This window comes from Phaenicophaeus curvirostris, chromosome 18 (genome assembly GCF_032191515.1).
Source record: "Phaenicophaeus curvirostris isolate KB17595 chromosome 18, BPBGC_Pcur_1.0, whole genome shotgun sequence".
NCBI lineage: Eukaryota > Metazoa > Chordata > Aves > Cuculiformes > Cuculidae > Phaenicophaeus > Phaenicophaeus curvirostris.
In genome coordinates, this window is record NC_091409.1 from 16,229,531 (window position 1) to 16,249,358 (window position 19,828).

Below are 19,828 nucleotides of genomic sequence, written 5' to 3' on the forward strand. Positions count from 1 at the left end.
GCTTGTTTTTCTTGTGAATTTTTGAAGCATCATCGTGTCCACCCGAAGCTGCGGATTTCAGCCTGGATGTCAGCGTTCATGAGTATCATTTGAGAATCAGCACGACATAAGCACCTGGAAACCAAGCTGCAGGCTGATTCTGTTGTTCTTAACTCTCAGGCAGCTGCTAAGGGACACTTGATGGAACTTGGAAGAGAGCAGGTTAAAACAGATAAAGGACATTGCTTCTTTCCTCAGCACAGGAAGCGAGGCCAGAGGAGGCCACAAAGATGATCCAAGGGCTGGAGCACCTCCCATCTGAGGACAGGCTGAGAGAGTTGGGGTTGTTCAGCCTGCTCAAGGAGCCCTGCAGCGCTGCAGGGAGGCAGAGGTGGGGAGGATCCCTCTCCTGATGCTGCCCCAGCACAGGTTTGATGTGGGCACAGCAAAGTGCTGGCAGTTTTGGCAGAACGAGCCTGTGGAGCCTGGGTTGTGCGGAGCAGGGCTCGGGCTGGCTGTGGGACAGCGATGTGTCGGCGATGAGATGGAGAAAGCTGATGTAGCTGCTGAGGATTGCTGCTTTCAGAGCTCCTGTCGTCCTGTAGCATTTGCCAGGCACCATGAATGGTGCAGAGAATGGGGTGCTGGTACAGGTGGCTGGGGAGCCATCTCAGGCATGATGAGAGGACAGGGAAAAACTTGGGCTTTCAGAGTAGGGTGGACCACATATGGACTGTGCCAGAGCTGAGTGCTACCATGTGCCCGTGCATGAAATCTTTGACACGTGGACTCACTCACCAGCTGAACATTTTCTTTTCATAGCAGAGGGCACCAGCTGAAGACTCTGCCCAGACTCTGCGAAGGTGTGAACCTGCATCTCCCAGGGACTCCTATTGCCCCAGCCTCCACCTGGAGTTTCCTCCTCCTCAGCATCAAAGCCATCCCACTGTGTCTCTTCAGTGCTCAGTGTTTCCTGGCACCATAAAGGGAGGTTGTGACTGAGGACTGTGCATCCTCAGTTGTCGAATTGGGTGCTGGCAGGGTTCAGGGCCCAAATACGTGAAGGTATTCAGAAGCCCATGGCCAAGGCTGGTCTTACAAGCTGCTGCTCCTCCCAAAGCAGAGCCAGTGGCTTAGGTTAGCTCGTCCCCCCTCAGAGCCCCATTTCCTCCATCTCTTGTGTGCCAGGTCTGGTGCTTCATTCAGATCACAAGCAACAGTGGAGAATGAGTGGGTGGTGGTGGTTGTGGAGGGCAGGGAATGGAGCAGGGCTCTCTCTCTTGAGGGCAGCGAGCTATTGCATTTCAGCCATGAGGTACAGCTCCCCTACAAATGACCTGGCCTTGGTGCCTGCTGGGGAATACAAAGGCGCCGTGGTTGCGAATGGTCCCCGAATACCAGGCTGAGGTGGGGGGGTGTCCCTGTGGTTGAGAAGAGCGCAGGACCACCAGCCCTTACGGCCCCAGGGACAGCGGTGCTCTCACCTGCAGGCAGGCAGCCCCAAAGAGGACGAGGAGATGCAGGGGGAATGTCTGGGTGTGTTGATGCAGAAGTGCCTGCTTGTCTGCGTGTCCCTCCATGCCGCTCCACGGACAGGGCTGTGCCCACCCTGACCAAGGGCGCAGACTGAGGGTGGACATCCTTCCCCCGAGATCTGCAGCTGGCATCCAGCCTCTCTGGATGCCCTGGACAGCAAAGAAGGGGTGAGAAACCTACCTGAGCTATAAAATGCCCACATGTGGAGTGCTGGTGTGAGCAAGGCACACTGGCTCGGTGAGTCCCTTATGCATACCTTGGGGCCAGGAATGGAGACAGGGACACAGGGACCTCCAGCAGTGCTCAAAGAGCAGCACGAGGCACGGTGGAGAGAGCTGACACAGAAAACCGATCCCTGAGTTGCACATGCTTTGTAGTGGAGAGCAGGGACTGTGTCCAGAGGAGGCTGTGAACTCCTGCAGCTGCACTTGCCCTCACCAGATCCCCACCAGGGTGGGTGCTCTGCGCCACGGAACACCTCGCTCTGCTCCAGAGTGGCAGCTCCTGCAGTGACCCCGCGTGGGCTGCGCAGCTGCAGCTGAGAAAGTTGCAGGCTAGAGGCCCCTGTGCAGGTGCAGATTAACACTTGCAGGCACCGAGCCACCCCCGCCCGCCTGCCACACAGGCCCTGGGGTGGCCAGGCAGGGAGCTGGGAGTCTCCTGCAGGGAATGGCTCCAGCTGAGTGCAGAGGCTGCCTCGCAGACCGCGTGCGGCAGCTGCTTTGGCCTCCTTTTGCGGTGCCTGTGAGGGATGTTTTCTAAGCACAGTTCCTCTGGGGCCGGTGAGGAGGCAGAAGGCTGGTGGGGTGCGATGCCCGTGCCATGTGCCTGATGTTCTCTGCTGGGATGCAGGGAGGCTGGCCAAGTTCGGCTATTGGGCAGGTGAGGGAAGTGCGGCAGAGACCACTTGCATTCAAGGCCAGTTCTGTGATAGTGCAGCTGGGGGGGTGGCCTTGGAGGGAAAGAGCTGGAGGACACCTAGCTGGGAGCTTCCTCCCTCTCCCTTGGGAATGTTGTCTCATCGCAGCCCCTCACCCTTGGTCTCTGCCTGACCCAGGTCAGTTGTTCTGGTGCGGATCTGGACCCTGACCCCAGCGCATGGGCTACCCTCCTGCCATGCCCTGCCTCATTGCCCCGGAACCTGCAGGCTCCTCTGGTCACTGCCGCTGTCACCGCCCTGCTCCCGGTTACCTGGCTGAGGAGGGCAGTGGCCTGCCTGTCCTGCTGCCGGCTTGGCTCCGGCTGCCCTGTGGTGGCACAGCCCCTGCTCCCGGCACGCGCTGGGGGAGCCCAATGAGGGTCGTGGCACTGCGCACGCTGCACATCAATAAAGGCTGTGCAGGTGAGGCCAGAGCTGCTTTCCAGAGGAGGCAGACAGACCCCTCTGGGACTGCAAAGCTTCATTTGTCTGTAGGTTTGTTTATTGGTTTCCTTGATGTGTGGGGAAACACTGGATCCCAACTGATCCAGTTGAGCCGAGCAGCAGCTCTTGGAGAAGGCTGGGATCTCTGTGAGACTCGGTCAAGACCAGACAGAGGCAGGTCTGGTGGTCACGGCGGCTGCAGGAGAAGCGCTGTTCCCGGGAAAGGGCTGCCACTCTGTGGTCAGCCAAAACACATAGGTATGGCCAACGTCTGAGGGATTCGGTACTGCCAACTGGACATTGGATACTGGAGCTGGAGTCCTGGGCAGTGCATGAGGGAAACATCCTGCATTGGCAAAGACACCTTCCTGCACTGCTAAAAGCTCTGTGCTCTCGGCCAAACAGCAAAACAAAGAATTATTTCCCACATCTCAAAATGAATGGGTCCAGAAAGATGCTTTTCCATGGTGAAGGCAGTGGTTTCTGACATGTACTTTCCCATGGCAGATGGGTTGAGATTCCATGAGGTTTTTTTAAATGTTGAAAACTCCCAGATAAAATACAGTGCTCTCCAAATGCCCGATACACAATCATTGTGCTGACACATTGGTAAAAAAACGCAACAACCTAAACAAAATTCTATTCTATTCTATTCTATTCTATTCTATTCTTTCCTCAAAACTTTGCAGTTATTTTTTTAAGCTGCTTTCTGTTTTAATTATATCTGCATTTTTTTCTCTTGCTTCTAGAAAACCACAAACTCAAAACCACATGTGAGATTTCCAGGGTGAAAAAATTCATAGCTACATTTTCAGCCACATTTTTCCCTGTTGTGGCAGTGTCATCAAGCCACTCCACTTCCACAGATACCTGGCACCCAGCTCAGACTTGGCTGGGGGGGCATTGACACGCGAGTTGCTGCAGAGTGATGGGCCCATCCTGCTCTGACCCATCCTTTATGCTCACCAGGCCCTGTGCTGCTTGAGTCACTGGGCTGAGGCTGATTGCCAGGGGAGCAGCTGAAGCTGGAGGAGAGGGACCTGGGGGTGTTGGTTGACAGTGACTGAACATGAGCCAGCAGGGGCCCAGGTGGCCAAGAAGGCCAATGGCATCTTGGCTTGGATCAGAAATGGGGTGGCCAGCAGGTCCAGGGAGGTTCTTCTCCCTCTGGACTCGGCACTGGTGAGACCACTCCTCGAATCCTGTGTTCAGTTCTGGGCCTCTCACCACAAGAAGGATGTTGAAGCTCTGGAGCGAGTCCAGAGAAGAGCAACGAAGCTGGTGAGGGGGCTGGAGAGCAGGTCTTATGAGGAGCGGCTGAGAGAGCTGGGGGTGTTTAGCCTGGAGAAGAGGAGGCTGAGGGGAGACCTCATTGCTCTCTCCAACTACCTGAAAGGAGGTTGTGGAGAGGAGGGAGCTGGGCTCTTCTCCCAAGGGACAGGGGACAGGACAAGAGGGAATGGCCTCAAGCTCCACCAGGGGAGGTTTAGGCTGGACATTAGGAAAAAATTCTTCACAGAAAGGGTCATTGGGCACCGGCAGAGGCTGCCCAGGGAGGGGGGTTGAGTCCCCTTCCCTGGAGGGGTTTAAGGGATGGGTGGATGAGGTGCTGAGGGACATGGGTTAGTGACTGATGGGAATGGTTGGACTCGATGATCCAGTGGGTCTTTTCCAACCTGGTGATTCTATGATTCTGTGGAATCATAGAATCATGAGGTTTGGGCTGGAAGGGACCTCAAAGCCCATCCAGTCCCACCCCCTGCCATGGGCAGGGACACCTGCCACTGGATCCGGTTGCTCCAAGCCTCATCCAGCCTGGCCTGGAACCCCTCCAGGGTTGGGGCAGCCACCACTGCTCTGGGCCAGGGCCTCCCCACCCTCACAAGCGAAACATTTTTTCCTGAGATCTCATCTCCATCTCCCCTCTTTCAGCTCGAAACTGTTCCCGCTCGCCCTTTCCCTGCACTCCCCGATACCAAGCCCGTCCTCGGCTTCCCCGGAGCCCCTGTCAGGACTGGAAGCCGCTGTCGGGTCTCCGCAGACCCAGCGCTCCTCCAGGCTGAACAGTCCCGGCTCTCCCCACCCTCCGCCCTCCCTTAAACCCCCCCTCCTCCCCCCGGCCCCGCCCCGTTGGCGCGCGCGGCGCGGCGGCCATTTTGTGCGGTGCGGGCGGAGCGCGGGGCGCGGCGCGGGCCCCGTGCGGCTCCGCTCTCGCCTTCTCTCCCCGCGTCCCTCGGTAAGAGCGCGGCGGGGTCGGCGGGGGCCGCGGCTGCCCCGACCCGCGGGACCGCGGCGGGGGAGAGAGAGAGAGGGGGCCGGGCCGGGAGCGGCCCCGCGCACAAAAGGCCGGGGCCGGGCCGGGCTGGGCCGGGCGGCGCCTCCCTCGCTGTGACCGGGAACGGGAGCCCCGCGTGCGGCCCGGCCCGGGGCGGGGCTTGGAGGCCCCGGGGGTGTTATTGCCCCCTCTCTCGCATTGCCCCCCGAGATTGCTCCCCCCCGAGATTGCTCCCCTTGATTGCCTCCCCCTTTGATTGCGCCCCCCCCTTGATTGCCTCCCCCCGATTGCGCCCCCTTTGGTTGCCTCCCGTCTTGCCCCTCCCTTCTTGTCCCCCCTCTTTCCCCCCCCTCCCTTGTTGCCCCCCCCCCCCCCCGGGTGTGTTACTGCCTCTCCAGGGATGCTTTGTTGCCACCGCACACTTGTTATTGCCCCCAGGGTGCCCCGTCTGGGGCCCTTTGTCGGTGCAGTTATGAGAAACAGTTGTATCTCTGTCTCTTGGCGGTACTGGAGGTGTTTCCGTGAGCCCAGGCTGCTGTTTCCAGCTTAAACGCTTCAAAATAGATCAGGAGGGATGTTTGAATGTTGAGGAGTCGAAGTCGGGTAAAATGAATGTCTTCCTGGGTACAGGATTTGGTATTATGTGCAGTAGGAGAATAAAAACTAGTGTTAAAACTGAGGCTGATAACTTGAAGTAATGTTTCACAGGTGTCTGTACAGGACTTGTAACAGAGCATCTTTGTCACAGTAGCGCTTTTGGCCTGGATTGAGTTCATTTTCAATCTGTTGATCGATCTGTATTTTCTTTCTGTATTTCCTATAATGATCCTTCCACAGGACCAGTTTCCAAAAAAAGCCCAAGTGGGAAAACTTACCCCAAAGAGCTCTTCCTAGAGCCCTCTCTTTAATTTCTGTGTGATACTTTAACTGGCTTTGGAATTGGGGGTGGCTTGAATGAATCCTTGGATATTTGCCCCAACCCCATTTGTGGAGGATTTTGGTTTATGTTCTTTCTCATAATTTTGTTGGTGTCTCCTGAATGGAAATAAAATTTTACTTCAGCAGTCCCGAGAGTCAAATCTGCCTGCCTGTAATCCAGCGTAATTAATTAAGGTCAAGTTGGGAGTAAGGCTAGAATAGCAATTACTCATAATGGTGCCACTTTGACTGAAATGTAAGCAGCGTGTAATTAATTCTTACCTTTAATTGGATAAGTTCTCTGAAGCGCTTTCTTTCACTCTTGTGATTCCTGGATAACCCAGGCAATGATATTGACCTAAATTCTCCCCTTCGTCAGGAGAGGAGGGTGCAGTTTAATTGTAGGAGATGATGAATTCTCAAGTGCGTCTCTGGAAGGCCTGTAGCTGTAACTGGTCAGACCTTGTCAGGAGCGGTTGCTGTTGTAGGAGGGCTGTCCTGCATCTTGTCTCTGCATTTCTGCCTGTTGGCCCTGTCCTGCTGGGATGGGAGCACCTCTGCAGCAGTGTTGGGAGCCGAGCTGGAGAATGGACATGGGGCAGGGGAGGGTTTATTGTTCAGCCCCATGTGTGATTCTCTCTCTCTGCTCCTCTCTTGTGAGACCCCACCTGGTATCCTCTGTCCACCTCTGGAATCCGCAATATGAGAAGGATGTGGATCTATTGGAATGGATCCAAAGGAGGCCATGGAGACGATCTGAAGGCTGGAGTACCTTTGCTATGAGGACAGGCTGAGCGAGTTTGGGTTCTTCAGCCTGGAGAAGGAAAGGCTCCAGGGAGACCTTAGAGCAGCTTCCACTCTTGAAAGGGGCTCCAGGAAAGCTGGGGAGGGGCTTTTCACAGGGGCCTGGAGTGAGAGGACAAGGGGGAATGGCTTTAATTGGAAAGGGGAAGATTTAGATTAGACATTAGGAAGAAATTCTTCACAATGAGGGGTTGCCCCATCCCTGGAGGTGTTGCAGGCCAGGTTGCATGGGGCTTTGAGCAACCGGATCCATGGCAGGGGGATGAGCTTTAAGGTCCCTTTAAACCCAAACCTATGATTCTATGATTCTGTGATTTAAACTGTGTTCTTGATGTTTGTGTGGGTGCAGTGTTTTTTAAAGTAAAAGAGAAGTTTCATGTACTTTGTGCTTAATGGAGCATCCCACTGAGAATTCTTGTGAAGTGCCTGTAGTAGTTTGTTCAACAAAGTCTACTCCTTTTTTGCTTCAGTTTTTTCCTTATCTTCACGCTTCTGTTCCTTGCTTGCCTACAGGTTTACTTTGGCTTTTTGTGATTTGTGTAGGAAGAAACGTGTTTCAGGTAAGATATAGTGACTTGCAGCTCTTGCTTTGTCCTTGCTGTCCAAATGCCAGTAGCTATGTGGCCTGTGTAGTGCAAAAAAACCCTTTTGGAACCAGTGGCGTTCCAGATGTTTTGTGGATGCAGGCACCAGACTTAAGTGATTGTGTGTCTTTGGGTGTGAGATGTGTCCATGCTGAGTGAGTGCAGATGTGTGTGGCAGAAAATAATGAATGTTGGAACATAATTCCTTCTTTTTGAGGCTTGTTAGTTTTCTGTGCCTTTGTGTGATTCTCCTGGGCTGGAGAGCTCTCAGCTAGCCTTGTTTCAGCACAGCCCTCTGTGGTCTACTTTATGCACTCTGTTTCAGGTAGGTTTCTGATATTGGCTGTAAAGAAGCAGAATGGTCTCCATCTGTGTCTTTGCAAGGCAGCCTGTATTGAAAGAAAGGGGGAAACACTACTGCGTAGTGGAGTTCAGTATGAAATTGGCACCAGAAATCCTTTCTGATGTTGTTGCTGATGTTAAAGTTCTAGTTCCACAGTGGGTTTCTTGTTCTGCTGCTTGCACTCAGAGCTTTTTTCCCAAGGGAACGGAGAATATCCCCTTATTCCATGGACTGCTTGAGTCAGGATGCTATCTTGATCACCTGTAGTGCTCCACGTGTGGAACTGAGCACCCTTAGCCTCGACCTGTGCATCAGTGGCACAAAGATGGTGCCATGGGTAGGGCTTGAATTAGGGTTTCTAGTTAGCCTTAAAGCTGAAGGCTTGAAGGCCTCTGTTTGCTAGCAGAGATTGCAAGCCTACCAGACTGTAATTGCTGCTTCACTATAATGTGAGTTGCTAGTGACTTCTGTTATGTGATCCCCTGTGTTTATATCAGCCTTTTGCCTAGATTGCGGCTCTGTCTTCTCAGTGTCACTGTCATCAGTCTTGCAAGAAGTGCCCTGGGTTGGTCAGTTGGTTGGTTGGTTTTTCCTGCTGTCCTTTCATCTCTTGAGCTGTGGGACAAGTCTACAAACAGCCTTGAAGTGCACACCTTTCTTTCTTGAATAAGCTGGGGGAGTCGCATTATCTTAAATGAAGACGTAGTCCTTCATCCACACTCCTGGCAGTGTGACTTGCAAGGTTTCCCCTTATTTGACTGTCATGAAAATGTCCTTGTCTTCGGGGCAATCCTGTCCAGTCTGAAAGCAATCAGATAGTGAAACTGAGAATGCCACGTCTCTGTATCAGAACACTGTGTGCTGTCTGGTGGTAAGCAGTACCTGTGGGGTTTTCTGTGCCCAGTATTGTGGGTGCTGTCAAAAATGCTCCTCAAATTTTTTTTTTTTTTTGGATGGACTTTTTTACAGGTAGATTGCTACTTAGAGTCAGAAGTGCAATGGCAGTCACTGCTGCAGGTACTGTTACCACATAATTTTTATGCTTTCCTAGTGACTCCTTCCATTTTTGGTTGTAATCTTTTTCTCTGAGAGATAAAGTAGATGTTGATGCTCACTCATCAGAAAAATCTTAAGTGCAACAATCTGCTGCTCAGAGCAGCTCAGATGGCTGTAGCTTGTTTCTGCCACTCCTCCCTTAGGCTCTAGAAGCCTTCCATGTATTAATATGCACTGGATTTGTGGGTGAAGAAACTGCCCTGCAGAAGCTCTTTCAGTGTGTTTCTCATATGACCAAAGTGCAAGTCCCTTAGCCACGTGGTGGCTGTAGTTTATCCAGCTGAGGGCATCTTTGCTGGCGGGAGAGGACTGTGTTTGGTCATCTCAGCTCGTGTTTGTTCATGGACATGCGCGAATTGATGTGGTGAACTCCAGTGCAAGGAGATTGTGCTTCCATGAGAAGCAAGGGAGCTTGCTTGAGCTGACTGCAGGTCTTGTGGTTGTAAAACATTTGAACTCTGTTTTCTTGACAGAATTCTTGCCCTCTGATATAAATTTGCACCTTAAATTATCAGTCATACTAAATTTACTGTTTCTTAACTAAGAAAATGTAAAACCATAGAGATGTTAAGAATTGTTTCATGTAATTTTTTTCCCCTGATTTGTTAGGCTGCTTTTTTCGTGGCAGTTTGAATTACTTCTGAATGCAAGAAGGGCTTTTTTCCTGCCTCTCTGAATAGTTAAAAGATACTTACAAATATTCAGAAAGCAACAGTCTTACATGTTGGACGTTGAAATGCCATGCTTGTTTAATAAGAGTTTGTCTGTAATTTCAGCCTGTTGGGTCTGACCTGTGCTCGGGTTGTTTTTTTACAGTAACTTGTACTGAAAGATGCCCTATCACAGTTTTTTACCCACTGTGGCATTGGAGCCAGAATCTACCAGCACGAGCGGGGATTGTGTTACACTAGCAGTGACAACTTCGGTTGTATTTGTTCTGTAATGGAATTTGGATGTACTTCCAAATTGAGAGCACTCGGGCATTTTGACCCTTTGACTGAGATCTGGCAGTTTGTGGTTGGTTTATGGACTGCTTCTCATGCTTGGCATTTCAGACTGAAAGCTTTGTCTTTTTTTAGCTGCTGTCCCCAGAAGATGGTTTGGGTGATAGGAGGGTAGTGGATGCAGAGGTATCTGTGGGGCTTTCTCACTAAACTCCCATGAGGAAGGGAGTATGTTACATTTGGGGCAGCTGGGGTGCTTTTAGCTGTCTTTGAATGCTTCAGATATGTTTGCTTAAAAGTTTTATCTGCCAGATAGCGATTAGATAGAAATGTGAGGAGGGCAGTGAAGAATTTTTGCAGCTTGGAATAATGGGCAAAGGGAAAGCAACAAAAAAAGCAGGCAAATGGGATAAAGGAGGGTGGGAACACCCAACCTCCCTACCTTTTATTTCAGTATTTAGAGATGCACTGGAAGACATGGTGAACTCATGATCATCTTAGATGTTACTTGCCTGTTACTTTGCCTAAAATTATACACTCTCCATGTACCAGATAAAACTGCCCTTATGCTGTGATGTCCCCTAAGTGCAGCTTGGCCTGTAGGGCAGATTTAACATGTCTATCGTCTGTTCTTCAAACGCCTTCAGACAGGACTGAGTCCCGTGCATGTATGAGGTTTGAGAGTTCCCCTGCCCACCCCCTTTGTTAATGGTGTCATCCTGAAATACCTGGTGCTCCAAAGTAGGAGGGACAGTGAAATTGCTGGTGGCTTCTGTTTGGCAAAGGATAAATAAATGATGGAGAAATTTGATGCAGAAGGAGAGCCTGTGAGTCCGTAAGGATCTCGAAATTTCTCTCTAATCTGGTTCGCTGCAGTCAGCTGACCATCTGGATTGAAATATTTCCAGGTTAATCGATGTTCTAGAGGTGTTATTGTACAGTTGGGATATTGTAGGCTATAGGGAAGATACTCTTGAACTCTGAACTACTTTTAGTCACAGAATTCACGTGACTTCTCTTTTTCCTTCCCTTTAGTTATACAACAGAATTTGGAATGTTCGCATCTGTATAAGCAATGAGTTTCTTCTTGGTGAGTATAAGCATGGGTTCTTGGTTTTGTTATTTAAAGATTTTCCTTAAACTTTTGAAGGTTTGCTTTAGAATTCAGCTTTTTCTTAGTTCTTGGAGAGGCTGTGTGGATAGCATTTCACAAAATTAAATCCTTATATTTTTAATACAAAGACTTCCCAATTTCAGTTGGAGGCTAAAAATGGTAGTTTCATTAAAGTAAGTTTTCTTGAATGTTGTTTTATTTAGGGAAAACCTACAGTATTTCACGTGACTTAAAGTCTTTTCCCAAATCTTTTTGCTTGTTCAGTGTTTAAGAGTGTTTTTTTTCCTGTAACACACTGACTGTAAAAGACAAAGGGGAAACCAGAACAGCTAAATGAGATGTGATCAAATCATTTAAAGGAATTATTTTCAGTAATGTTTATTTCTTTAATTGCACTTGGTAATTCAAATAGGGTTTATTATAGAAAGGCTTTTTTTTTGTTCTGTTGGATTGCCTTTATTCATAACTTCTGCTTCCATGTTGGTCTGTCCCAGTCTCACCACCCATTTGCAGTGACAGCACAGTTAAATGGGATGTAGTTGAGAGGATGACAATGACGTTCTCGATGTCCTCTGATCTTAGGAAGAATGTGAGGATTGTAGTCTGGGGTGGGTAATCTGTGCATGCTGACACCTTTTCCCTTGTGTCACTGAAAACTCAGTGTCTTGCTTCCTGTCTGAATGGGAGAACAGATTTGCATCTTTACTGCTGTCAGTTTTGTTAGTCTGCTTGTATAAACCATAGGAAAAACAGGGGTCTGAAATAAAATACTATCTTACACTTTGAGGGAGCATTTCAGTGCTGAGGAACCAGCTGTACAGAGTTATGGAAATCATAGGTTTCTGTTCAGGCTCCAGTTTGTGTTGTGTTGCTCAGGCAGAGTTTGCCTGTATAGCTGCTGATTGAATCTGGGGAATGTTTAAAGCAAGAGGTGAGTGCTGGTTGAGATCCAGTTGAGCATTCTGCATGGTGCAGATGAGAACTGCATGTAGCACAGTGTCTTGTTGGAAGTGTCTGTTGGGTAGAAAAAAAGAAATGATGCTTGGTGTTCGTTGAAATGTCTGATGGTCTTTGTGTACAGTTTGAATATTTCCCGTTTCTGCTCCTGTTACACTAAAAGAAGACTTAAGATCTGAGGCATTGTGTGGTAATGTCAGTGCTGAGAATATCTTCTGAAACTGATGGTTGTGTCCTGCAGCTTACTCATCTTTGTGCCAAAGGGTACAAACCATGCACCAGGAGCATGGGGAGCTTTAGCTGAATGGCTGGCACAGTCACTGCTTCTGGGTTAGTGCTGCAACAAGTGTGGCGGTTATTACTGGTTTTATAGGTAGGGTGAAACACAGGAAGGATACTTGGAATTATAGAATGGTTTGTTTTGGAAGAGACCATGAAGGTTATCCAGTCCAAATCCTGTGCAGTGACACCTTCAATCAGATCAGGTTGCTCAAAGCCCCAACCAACCTGGCCTTGAGTGTTTCCAGGGGTGGGGCAACGAGTTCTCTGGGCAACCTGTGCCAATGCCTCTCCACTGTCAACGAAAAAGATTCTTTCCAAGATCCAATCTAAACCTCTCCTCTTTTAGTTTAAAATCATTATCCCATGTCCTATTGCTACAGGCCCTGCTAAAAAGTGTTCCCTTGTCTTTCTTATCAGCTCTCTTTAAGTATTGAAAGGCCACAGTAAGGTCTCCGCAGAGCCTTTTCTTCTTGAAGCTGAACAACCCCAGCTTCTCGGCCTGTCTTCATAGGAGAGGTGTTCCAGATCTTGAATAATTTTTGTGGCCTCTGGTGGGCCTGCTCCAACAGATCTGTCCCCTCCATGTGCTGACTCCAGAATTGGGTGCAGGGCTCGTCTCACTGGAGCAGAGCAGAGGGGCAGAATCCCCTTCCTGACCCTGCTGGCAACAACGTCATGGGAGCTGTGCTGCTGTAGGCAGAATGTGGTGGGCAGACTTCATGTGTCTGCAGGCGGTGAGTCTGTTATAATCAGCTTCCCAAGTCAGTGCCCAAACACTTTTTTAAAGAGGTGTTTAAGTGTTTGTGAGACTTGTTCTTAATCTTCATGAGGTGCCATCAGGGTTGTATAACAGAAGTGGTGCCTGTAAATGCTGCTTTGCAGTCTGACATAGCCGTTACCTTTTCTCATCTGCAGGTGTGTGTCATTTCAGCACAGCATGGCTGTGGTCATCCGCTTGCAAGGTCCCCTGACTGTGGTGAGAACCATGGACTTCCTCTGGATTGGCCATTCCTGATGGGGATGTGCATGGGTGGGTGAATGTAGTGAGGCTTTAATTGTTTTCCCACTGATGAAGATGCAAAGGTTGGATATCGTGTGCAGATGGTATCAGTAACAGGTCAAACCCAACTATTGCAGAGCAATAAAACCCTTTCATACTAAATAGGATTGGCCTTAGTCCCTGGCAGTTTCAGAATGGGCTCGTAGTTGTGCTGGCTGGCTTAGAACACTGTCTGGTGCTTGAGGGAATGGCAGAGGCAGCTTAGGCTTTGTGGAATTCGCTACAGACTTGTTTTGGCATAGAAACTGCTTTGACTTGTGTATGAACTGCATTTTGCACCTTGGGGCTGCCTGTAGTAGCCCAGTTCAGTTACATCTGGACTGCATCTCCAGGGAACACAGGACAAGCTCTTGCAATTGCTTCTACTCCCTGATTTTGTCAGTGCTGTTATTTAACCCCCTGCCTTTCCTACCTACCATGCAGTCCTGCTGAATCGCCAGGGATGCAGGATGCCTCATAGGAACTGGACAGCAGGCTTAACCTCCAGAATAAAACTTAATGCTACTTTGCACTGGAAATGCATATTGATGCTAGCTGTCAAAGTTCACTGTGCTTCTTTGTCAAGTTGGGGAACTATGTTTTTCCATGGTGTTCCTCTTTCTTTATTGTGTGCTGATGGGGATGGAAGTCCCTGGGTTTGGCACAGACACACTAAGGAATGAAAAAGAGAAGAAGCTGCACTGTGGGAGTGCATTGCCTTTCTTCTGAGCTGCTTGTGAAGTACTGGATTTAGACAGTGTTAAGTTTGGAAACATGACTGATTTAAAGGCAGGGGTTTGGTGTGATGACACATAGGGAATGATTTAACTGTACCTAGCAGTGATTTGGAAAACTGTGAAGTTAGGTGGGGGCTTGAAAAGGCTGCACTGATTCTGCAGCTCCCAGAAAGAAAACCACAAGGGCTGCTATTAGTGGAAGGGCAAGTCTGCCATAACTGCTTAGTTTGGCTCTGTCTGATAATATGAGAGATTTCACCATTTTCCAGAGGATCCCTGGAACTTAGCTATGTGCCCAGTTTGGGGCTCAGCATTGACGGGGCTTAAAAATTAGGTGTGAGAGTGCCGGACGTGCACTGCTAGTGGAGAGCTGCTTTTGAAGGACAAAAATCATTGTCTGTGAAGGGATCACTTCTGATGTAAATGTGTTCTCCTCTGCATTGCCCTGGTATCAATGGGTACCTGTAAGTGTTTGAATAGTGGATTCATCTGTAAAAGCTAAATTACCTCACAGTGATGTTTCTGGTGAAGAGCAGGCTCTGCCTTTTAAATGGCAGAAATGTGTTCTTCCTGTGATGAAGACTGAGAAGTATTTTCTGTTGGAAGTAGTAACTTAACTAAATCATGGAGTGTTTGTTCCTGAAACAGATCTAATCCTCAGTGGAATAGAAAGTTTTGGAGGAAAATCATATATCTTTGGGGGCCTAGAAACCCTTTGTTTTAATTGTGGTTTTGAGCACTTGACTCAGACTTGTGCAAAGCATTTCACACTGTCCTGTGTGACATCCTATCTCTGAATCAGAGTGACATTGATTTCGTGGACCGCTCGGTGGATAAGGAATTGGCTGGATGGTTGCACTCAGAGTTGTGGTCAACAGCTTGATGTCCAAGGGTAGACCAGTGACGAGTGCTGTTCCACAGGGGTTGATACTGGGACAAGTGTTGTTTAACATCTTTGTCTCAGACATGGGCAGTGGGACTGAGGGCATCCTCAGCAAGTTTGCCAATAATACCAAAATGTGTGGTGCATTCGACACACTGGAAGGAAGGGATGGATCCAGAGGGTCCTGGACAGGCTGGAGAGGCAGGGCTGTGTGAACCTCATGGGGTTCAACAAGGCCAAGGGCAAGGTCCCACTCTTGGGTCAGGGCAATCCCAGCACAAACCCAGCCCGGGTGGAGACTGGAGTGGGAGTTGCCCTGAGGAGAAGGGCTTGGGGAGCTGGTGGGTGAGAAGCCCCAGTCCAGAAACCAACCGTGTCCTGGGCTGCATCCAAAGCAGTGGGACCAGCAGGGCCAGGGAGGAGATTCTGCCCTTCTGCTCTGGTGAGACCTCGCCTGGAACCCTGCGTCCGATTCTGGAGTCTTGGGCACAGGAAGGACATGGAGCTGTTGGAGTGAGTCCAGAGGAGGCCACGGAGATGATCAGAGGGCTGCAGCACCTCCTGTATGAGGGCAGGCTGAGAGAGTTGGGGTTGTTCAGCCTGGAGAAGGGAAGGCTGCGGGGAGACCTTATAGCAGCTTCCAGTGCTGAAAGGGGCTCCAGGAATGCTGGGGAGGGGCTCTGGATCAGGAGGTGCAGGGAAAGAACGAGGGGGAATGGTTTAGAGCTGAAAGAAGGGAGATTGAGATGAGGTCTTAGGAAGAAATGTTTCCCTGTAATGGCTTCAGTGTTGCCTGTTGGCCTTGTTTGTGAAGAACTTTGTGATGGCTCCCAGTGAAGGTCATATCGCATGGTTTCAACCTTGCTCTAAGGCTCTGTGTTTCAGGGTGAAATTGTTGAGATCCTCTGAGTAACTTATCCTGTATAATGTTCTACCAAGAAGGCATCTGCTCAAGGAAGTTGTTTCTGAAAGAAACTGCAAATGAAACATGCAGCCTGCTCTACCAGGCATGCTGAGCGTAGGGACTGCTGGATCAAGGAAAATCCACTTGCAGGATGTTTGAGAGGATCCAACAGAGCCCAAGTTTCATAAATTGCAAGGTCAGAGGAAGAAAGGCTCTAGCAGTGATATGAGATTTTTTGCCCATACAATTCTCTGCTTTTTCTCATCAGCTGCCTTGTAACAAGTCACAAGTGCCAGTCAAAATGGTGTTTCCAGGGCTCAGTGCTGGGTCCAGTCCTGTTCAGTAGCTTTATCAATGACCTGGATGAAGGCGTTGAATGCACCCTTAGCAAGTTTGCAGATGGCACTAAGCTGGGGGGAAGTGTCGATCTGCTGGAGGGCAGGGAGGCTCTGCAGAGGGATCTGAACAGGCTGGACCGCTGGGCTGAGACCAATGGGATGAGGTTTAACAAGGCCAAATGCCGGGTCCTGCACTTGGGGCACAACAACCCTGAGCAGCTACAGACTAGGAGAAGTCTGGCTGGAAAGTGCCTGGAGGAGAGGGACCTGGGGGTGTTGGTTGACGGCGACTGAACATGAGCCAGCAGGGGCCCAGGTGGCCAAGAAGGCCAATGGCATCTTGGCTTGGATCAGAAAGGGCGTGACCAGCAGGGCCAGGGAGGTTCTTCTCCCTCTGTACTCGGCACTGGTGAGACCGCTCCTCGAATCCTGTGTTCAGTTCTGGGCCCCTCACCACAAGAAGGATGTTGAGGCTCTGGAGCGAGTCCAGAGAAGAGAACAAAGCTGGTGAGGGGCTGGAGAACAGGCCTTATGGGGAGCAGCTGAGGGAACTGGGCTTGTTTAGCCTGGAGAAGAGGCCTCCTGAAGGGGAGGCCTTATCGCTGCCTACAACTGCCTGAAAGGAGGTTGTAGAGAGGTGGGTGCTGGCCTCTTTTCCCAAATAGGACAAGGGAGAATGGCTTCAGGCTGTGTCAGGGGAGGTTCAAATTGGACATTAGGAAAAATTTTTCATGGAAAGGGTCATTGGGCACTGGAACAGGCTGCCCAGGGGAGAGAGTTGAGTCTCCATCCCTGGAGGTATTTAAAAGATGGGTAGAAGTAGTACTTAAGGATATGATTTAGTGGCAGGTAGGTATGGTTGGACTCAATCTCAGAGGTTGCAACCTGGTGATTCTATGATTGTGTGGTGAGTTAGTGGCGTGTAGTGTGTGTGCCCTTGACAGTGCCAGCCTCTGGCTGTTCAGGGGAAAAAGTGCGGGGTTTTCAGAGAATCTGTTGCCTCTGTAAATCTGGTTAAATGGCTTCTGCTGTCTTTTTGCATTTGTCTTCAGCTGTGATACTTGTGGTTTGTTACTATTTTATTGAGACTACAGTAAGGCCTTTCTCTCCAGAGATGCTGTTTGTTTGTGGAAGCCCTATTTATGGGATCCTCTTACTGAAGGCAGGAGATGTGACGTTCCTCTGCCAGCTTTGTGTAGGGAAGCTGAAATAACTCCTGTTTTCCAGGACTGCAGGGATTGCCGAAGAGGACCACTGTGGAGCTTCAGTAGGATACTCCCAGTCCTGTTAGGAGTACCAGAGTCTTTGCGTGTCCTTACTTGGTGAAAAGGAAAAGTAAGTTCACCGGGACAGGAGTCATCTAGCAGTAATTTCTCCCATGAGCGTTAAGTAAAATGTGTGTTCTGCATCAGGAGGCAGGAAATTCTGTTTCTGTAGTGTGAGAAAGTGATATTTTAATGATGCAAATCTGCAGAGAAAGTAGTAGATGTTTGAGGTGTGGGTGGATAAACTGTTTGAAAAAGGAAGTGCAACTTTACGCTCACTGCTTGGATTTTGAGGTTTTGGGGTTTTTTTAATACTTACTATTTATTTTTCATTGGAACATAAAACTCCAACCATCCTATCTTTCCTTAATTACCTTCCTGCTCTCCATTCCCAACTAAAAAATCATAGAATCACCAGGTTGGAAAAGACGCACCGGATCATCGAGTCCATCCAGTCCTATCGAATACTAAACCATGTCCCTCTGCACCTCGTCCACCCGTCCCTTAAACCCCTCCAGGGAAGGTGACTCAACCACCTCCCTGGGCAGCCTCTGCTGGTGCCCAATGACCCTTTCCGTGAAAATTTTTTTCCTAATGTTCAGCTTAAACCTCCCCTGGCGGAGCTTGAGGCCATTCCCTCTTGTCCTGTCCCCTGTCACTTGGGAGAAGAGGCCAGCACGCTCCTCTCCACAACTTCCTTTCAGGTAGTTGGAGAGGGCAATGAGGTCTCCCCTCAGCCTCCTCTTCTCCAGGCTAAACAACCCCAGCTCTCTCAGCCGTTCCTCATAAAGCCTGTTCTCCAGCCCCCTCACCAGCTTTGTTGCTCTTCTCTGGACTCGCTCCAGAGCCTCAACATCCTTCTTGTGGTGAGGGGCCCAGAACTGAACACAGGATTCGAGGAGCAGCCTCACCAGTGTTGAGTCCAGAGGGAGAAGAACCTCCCTGGACCTGCTGGTCACGCCGTTTCTGATCCAAGCCAAGATGCCATTGGCCTTCTGGGCCACCTGGGCCCCTGCTGGCTCATGTTCAGTCGCCGTCAACCAACACCCCCAGGTCCTTCTCCTCTAGGCAGCTTTCCAGCCAGACTTCTCCTAGTCTGTAGCTGCACAGAGTTGTTGTGCCCCAAGTGTAGGTCCTGCCTGTTCAGATCCCTTTGGAGCCTCCCTACCCTCCAGCAAATCCGCGCTCCCACTCGCCTTAGTGTCATCTGCAAACTTGCTAAGGATGCACTCGATGCCTTCATCCAGGTCATTGATAAAGACATTGAACAGGGCTGGACCTGGCACTGAGCCCTGGTGACACCACTTGTGACTGGCCTCCAGCTGGAGTTAACTCCATTTCCCACCACTCTCTGGGCCCTCCATCCAACCAGTTTTCCACCCAGGAGAGTGTGCGCCTGTCCAGGCCAGAGGTGACAGTTTCTGAAGCAGAATGCTGGGAGAAACTGTGTCAAAAGCTTTACTGAAGTTACAGAGGTGGCAGGTAAATTCCCCCCAAACCTCTGGCCGTGTTAGAAGGCAAGAATTCCTGAGCAGTTTCAGGTACATGCTGAGCACACTCACAGTTGGTTATCACATGCTCTGGAGAAGTAACTTCTCACAGTTCCCTGCCAAAATACTTTTTCTGGTGATTCAGTCACTGTTGTGGAATCGAGCTTATGGGCTTTTCCCCAAGCAGGCTGTGTGGACAGCAGTGTGGATCAGTCCAGCAGCAGTGCTCTGGAGGGAGATGTGGCAGGTCCTTTTCTGGTAGAGGAGTTGGTTTGCTGAAATGATTATGAGGCTTCAGGTGGTGGGAGTGGCTCCATGGCAAATGACCTGGCTTACAAAGCATGTTAAGGGAGCGGATTTTCTCCGCAACAGAAGCTTCATAACTGCCCTAAAGACCTTGGATTGATTGCCCTAAAGACCTCACTTGACCTCAGACTAGTTCTTCATTAAATAGTGTTAGTCCTTTTGTAGGTCCAACTCAGTTGGTGTTGTTGCTGTTCATGCCTTGTGTGAACCGAAGTGTTGCTGCTGATTGTTGTTGCCATGAATGTCTCCTCATTCTTGTAGCCTAAGGCATGAGAAGGGTTTTTAATTTATGTCCATTTTATACATCTTTAATTGAACATTCAAAGTAGAGCTTTACTGTAAGGGGGACAGTACCGAATAAAACCTAACTCATATTTTTTGATCGTGTGAACTTGAAGACTACCAGAATGGATCATAATTTTTATCTTGTAATTATGGGAAATGACTGACACAAATTTAGGAAAAGTTATCAGGCTTTCAACTAAATGTTCCTTGAGAGAAACTACTTTGGCGATATTTCTTAAGCATTTATGTTATCTGTTGGAAACATCTTAATGAAGACTATTTTCTGGTTTAAATTCTGGTGGAGTGGGAAGAAGGCAATGCCAGTTTGCAAACAGTATAGGTAGCCTGTAGAAACTGGTAAAAGAAACTGTCTTTCGGATGTCTTTGGACTCTACTGCATTTGTAGCGATGAGGTGGCAGTGTGTT

At 49.6% G+C, this 19,828-nt stretch overlaps 1 protein-coding gene across 6 annotated transcripts in view; it reads left to right on the plus strand.

The window, feature by feature from the left end:
* The first annotated feature begins 5,036 nt into the window (after window positions 1-5,036).
* Window positions 5,037-19,828, plus strand: part of PHF20 (PHD finger protein 20) — a 67,540-nt gene continuing 52,748 nt past the window's right edge. For 4 of the 6 annotated variants that reach the window (XM_069872181.1, XM_069872184.1, XM_069872185.1 and 1 more), the window contains exons 1-3: window positions 7,389-7,435; window positions 8,772-8,819; window positions 10,838-10,892. The gene's annotated coding sequence lies outside the window, so the exon portion shown is untranslated. Of the gene's footprint in view, window positions 5,115-7,388; window positions 7,436-8,771; window positions 8,820-10,837; window positions 10,893-19,828 lie in introns of those variants that run through there. The other 2 variants (XM_069872182.1, XM_069872183.1) reach the window with 2 other exon arrangements.